Source organism: Hylobates moloch, unplaced genomic scaffold (assembly GCF_009828535.3).
Source record: "Hylobates moloch isolate HMO894 unplaced genomic scaffold, HMol_V3 SCAFFOLD_10, whole genome shotgun sequence".
In the NCBI taxonomy this organism is placed as follows: Eukaryota; Metazoa; Chordata; class Mammalia; order Primates; family Hylobatidae; genus Hylobates; species Hylobates moloch.
In genome coordinates this window covers 22,861,986-22,867,701 of record NW_026652285.1, presented here as the reverse complement: position 1 = coordinate 22,867,701, position 5,716 = coordinate 22,861,986, and positions in this window count along the sequence as shown.

Genomic DNA, 5,716 nt, shown 5'->3' with positions numbered 1-5,716 from the left:
TGGCTGCCTCCCAAGCCTGCTTCTTTGTCCTCGCCACATAGTCGTCAGCCTAGGCACCTGGGAGCTGCTGATATGCGAGGGGAGTTGAAGGGGTAGGTGCCTGAAGAAGCTGTGCCCTGAGTCGTTGACTCAAAAGAAAAGATGATCCTTTGATTTTAGCCCTCTGATGTATTATGCCCAAGCCAGGAGCTGCTTGGGCAGTCCCAGCTCCACACTGGCCCTGAGCCCCTTCACTTACCTGTCTCTCCACAAGTAGAGCCAAAGGCAATGGGAACCTCAGTGTTGCTCAGTGGGTGAGGTCCAGACCCACTGGTGCAATGTCTTAAATACACATGATTGTTTTTCTGCTCTTGTGGTCTCACTGTGCCCCAATATCTCAGGAGAGGGAGGGGCTGAGCTTCTGGCTCCACTAATGCCCCCCTCGTTCCTGCTAGCCAGCTTTGGGGACAGGGAGGCAGACTACTTGTGGGAGCAGGTCAGAGAAAATCAGGGATTCTGCCAGTCCCAGACTGAAAGTCAGCAGGTGAGTGTATCCCTTCCTCCCATCCCCAGCTGGCAGGATGTGGACTTCTGACAGTTACTGCAACCACCTGTGTCCTGCCTCGCACCGTACCCTCAAACTACTTTCCCTCCCTCCTGGTTCTTTTTCTTTTTCTTTTGGTTTTTTTGAGATGGAGTTTCGCTCTTGTTGCCCAGGCTGGAGTGCAGTGGCGCGATCTCGGTTCACTGCAACCTCTGCCTCCCAGGTTCAAGTGCTTCTCCTGCCTCAGCCTCCCGAGTAGCTGGGATTACAGGCACGTGCCAGCATGCCCAGCAAATTTTTGTATTTTTAGTTGAGACAGGGTTTCACCATGTTGGCCAGGCTCCTGACCTCAAGTGATCCACCCGCCTTGGCCTCCCAAAGTGCTGGGATTACAGGCATGAGCCACTGCACCCAACCTGGTTCTTGTTTTTTGTGCTGGTGGCCGTGGAGGACTAAAATACCCGAGTCCACTACCTGAGTGCTGAGGCCCAACATGAGTGAGTGAGTGAGTGTGTGTGTGCAGGGCAAAAGACATCCCCCAAGACCCTAGAGATGAGGAGTTAGTGGATCACAGGAAAGGGGAACTGAGGAGGCCCAGAGGTGAAGTGGCTGACCCCACTTCCCTGGGGAGCCAATGGCAAAGTTGAGAGCCTAGTCTCTGCCTCCCAGCATAGTGCATTTCCCACTGCCTTCCTACAGAATCATTCACTCCTGTGTTTCTTCCTTGAACAAACGTTTATTGAGCACCTCCTATGTACCAGGCACAAGTCTACGTAGGGGCCATAGATGATTTCAGCACAGCATAATGTGCTCTCTGCTGTGGGAGCACTGGGTACTGTGGGAGCATTGGGTACTGTGGGAACCTGAAAGAGGGGTTAGTCTCATAACCTGGGGAGGTCAGCTGAGGCTTCCTGGCAGAGGTGAGGCTTGAGTAGAATCTAGAAGCATGGTTAGCAGACAAATGGAAGTGTTCAAGGCAGAGAAAGCAGGGGACATGCATGACATATTCTTGGCACCTCACCACCAAAGTGTGCTTTCAAGGTGGTGGCCAGAGAGGAATTGGCAGGAGCAGGTCACAGTGGGCCTTGAGTCATGTTAAGGAGTTTGGGCTTTGTCCTGAAGCTCGTGTGCAGAAATGGAAGGATTGTAAGCAACTAGCAAGATTGCTTTGTTTGCAGTTTGGTGCATAGATTGGAAGGCCTAGCTTGGAAACAGCTGTGATAATCCAGGTGAGAAAGGAAAGTTACGCCACAGCAGTGGGACTGGAAGGGAGGCAAAGAGGCCAGAGACATCTAGCAGTTAGATGGCCGGGCTTGGTGGCTCACGCCTGTAATCCCAGCACTTTGGGAGGCTGAGGTGGCAGGAATGCTTGAGCCCAGGAGTTTGAGACTAGTTTATGCAACATAGTGAGACCCACCTTTTCACAAAAAATTTAAAAAATTAGCTGGGTGTGTAGTCCCAGCTACTCGGGAGGCTGTGATAGGGAGGCTGAGGTGGGGAGGATCTCTTGAGCCCAGGAAGTCAAGGCTGCAGTGAACAATGATCACACCACTGCACTCCAGCCTGGATGACAGAGCGAGACCGTGTCTCAATAAATAAATTAAATTAATAAATTAATGTTAGCATCTTGAGCTCTTGGAGAGCAAGTGGAGGCGGCTGATAAGAGAAAGGGAGGTGAAGCCGGGCGCGTTGGGTCACGCCTGTAATCTCAGCACTTTGGGAGGCCGAGGTGGGTGGATCACGAGGTCAGGAGTTCCAGACCAGCCTGGCCAACATGGCGAAACCCCGTCTCTACTAAAAATACAAAAATTAGCCAGGCGTGGTGGCGGTGCCTATAATCCCAGCTACTAAGGAGGTGAGGCAGGAGAATTGCTTGAACCTGGGAGGTGGAGGTTGTGGTGAGCCGAGGTCACACCACTTCACTCCAGCCTGGGTAACAGAGGGAGACTCCGTATAAAAAAAAAGAAAAAAAAAAAAGAGAGAAAGAGAGGTGGCCAGGTGAGGTGGCTCATGTCTGTAATCCCAGCACTTTGGGAGGCCGAGGCGGGCGGATCACCTGAGGTCAGGAGTTCAAGACCAGTCTGGCCAACATGGCAAAACCCTGTGTCTACTAAAAATACAAAAATTATCCAGGTGCAGTGGCACACGCCTCCAGCTACTCTGGAGGCCGAGCAGGAGAGTCGCTTGAATCCAGGAGGTGGAGGCTGTGATGAGCTGAGATCACACCACTGCACTCCAGCCTGGGTGACAGAGCAAGACTCTGTCTCAAAAAAAAAAAAAAAAAAGAGAAAGGGAGTGACTGCTGATGGTGGTCTTCTCAGCAAAAGCAGGTAAAAAAAAAAAAGAAGTTAGGGGCAGGAGTGATCAGTCTATCTTTGGTCAAAGTGGGTTTGAGGTGCCTGTGGGACATTCAAGAAGAGAAGCAGAGGCTGGGCACGCTGGTTCATGCCTGTAATCCCAGCACTTTGGGAGGACCAGGTGGGCAGATCAATTGAGGTCAGGAATTCAAGACCAGACTGGGCAACATGGTGAAACCTCATCTCTACTGAAAATACAAAAATTACCTGGGTGTGGTGGTGGGTGCCTGTAATCCCAGCTACTCAAGAGGCTGAGGCAGGAGAATTTCTTGAACTCGGGAGGCGGAAGTTGCAGTGAACTGAGAATGTGCCACTGCACTCCAGCCTGGGTGACAGAGTGACACTCTATCTCAAAAAAAATAAAATAAAAAAGAGAGAGAGAGAGAGGGAAGAGGAAAAGATAGCTGGGTACATGGTCTGGAGCTCCACAGAGAGGTCTGGAGTGGAGTCTGATGTTTTGAATCAAGGTCAGGTATTATTAACTCCAGTTTACGAAGTTCAGAGAGGTTAAACTATTTGACCACAGTTATACAGCCATGGGGCAAGGATTTGAACTCAGATATATAGATGTCAAGTTCTGTGGTGCCTTTGACCCCCAAGTTCAGTGCTAATTCCCTTGTCCCAGGATGCATCAGCTTCTGCAAGGGTGGGGGCTGGGGGTTTGAGAAGGAGGAAGCAGATGTCTGTGTGTGTTTGTGCCCCATGTGCCTTCTGCCTGAAATTGCATTTGCAGGCCGGACTCAGTGGCTCATACCTATAATCCCAGCACTTTGGGAGGTCGAGGTGGGTGGATCACTTGAGGTCAGGAGTTCGCAACCAGCCTGGCCAACATGGTGAAACCCCATCTCTACTAAAAATACAAAAATTAGCTGGGCGTGGTGGTGGGCGCCTGTAATACCAGCTACTTGGGAGGCTGAGGCAGGAGAATCGCTTGAACCCAGGAGGGGGAGGTTGCAGTGAGCTGAGATGGAGCCACTACACTACAGCCTGGGCGATGGAGGGAGACTGTCTAAAAAAAAAAAAAGAAATTGCATTTGCCTGGAACTTGCAGGAAAGGCATTTCTAGCTGGCTTGGAGATATGGGGGCAGTGAGAGATGGGGGCAGATTCTTGTTTCTTGGTTAATCAGAAGCTCTCAATTAACTCTGGCTATACCATCAGCAAGTTAGTGGTTGTCCATGTGTGAGGATTTCGACAACCATGAAGTCAGCTGAGACCCGGCAGGAACCGAGAGACTGGGGACTCCTGCTACCTGGGACCTTTTGTTTCCTTCCCTGACTAGCTGCTCCTGTTTTTGTAGTGGATTCTGTCCCAGAATGAGCTGATGTGGGGGAGGCCCAGGTCCTACGTGTGGCTTAAGGTTTCCACTGTTCTACACTAAAGAGAACTTGAACTCCTGGCCTCAAGTGATCTGCCAGCCTTGGCTGCCTCCCAAAGTTCTGGGATTACAGGTGTGAACCAGTGCACCTGTTCTATTAATTTTTTATAGAGACAGGATCTCCCTATGTTGCCCAGGGTGGTCTCTAACTCTTGGTCTCAAGGAATCCTCCTATCTCAGCCTCTCAAAGTGCCGGGATTACAGTCGTGAGCCAGCATCCCTGGCCAGTGGCCAGTTTTTGTACAATTTAAATCATTGTATCCTATTTTTATATTTTTGACTGCTAATATTTTCTTCTGTAACATGTGTTAACTCATCATTTCACTGACATGTTTTGTTAAAATTACCTTTTAATAAGTTCTCAGAAAAGTGAAGATTGTGGCAACAAAGGGATTTGTGAACTTTTTTGGGGTAGAAGCTTGTATTCTTCAGAGTCAAGGAAGCATTCATTTTAGAAAGCTACAGTTTCCATAGAGAGTAGTTAGCAGATGATGAGTATATCATATGTATATGTGTGTGTGTGTGTGTATATATATATATACAACATATATACATACAACATATATATATACAACGTATATATACATATAACATATATATATATATTTAATAGTCCTTCTTTATTGGATAGCCCTGAAGTAAAGAGTGTTTATAAGTATAGGAAGGATGATCATAGGCCAAAGAAACAAACAAAAACATGATGTCATCTAATTGTAAGATTAAACCTAATGGAAGTCTTAGAAATTGCTAACCTGTCTCCCCCTTATTTTTTTCCAAAAGTAATAGTAGTGGATAGCAATTAAGTTTTTATATTTAGCGTCTGTGTAAAAGATTTTTTTTGAGCCTCGCTCTGTGGCCCAGGCTGGAGTGCAGTGGCTCGATCTTGGCTCACTGCAATCTCCACCTCCCAGGTTCAAGCGATTCTCCTGCCTCAACCTCCCAAGTAGCTGGGACTACAGGCCAGGATGGTCTTGATCTCCTGACCTCGTGATCCACCCACCTTGGCCTCCCAAAGTGTTCGGATTACAGGCGTGAGCCACCGCGCCTGGCCAGGACTTTTTTTTTTTTTTTTTTTTTTGAGATGGAGTCTCTTTCTGTTACCCAGGCTGGAGTGTGGTGCTGAGATCTCGGCTCACTGCAACCTCCGCCTCCCAGGTTCAAGCGATTCTCCTGCCTCAGCCCCCCGAGTAGCTGGGATTACAGGCATCCACTACCACACCCAGCTAATTTTTTTTTTTTTTTTTTAAGGCAGATTCTCACTCCATCACTCAGGTTGGAGTGCAGTGGTGTGATCTTGGCCCAGTGCACCCTCTCTGCCTCCCAGGTTTAAGCGATTCTCATCATGCCTCAGCCTCCTGAGTAGCTGGGATTATAGGCGGGACCACCATGCCTGGCTAATTTTTGTATTTTTAGTAGAGATGGGGTTTTGCCATGTTGGCCAGGCTGGGCTCGAGCTCCT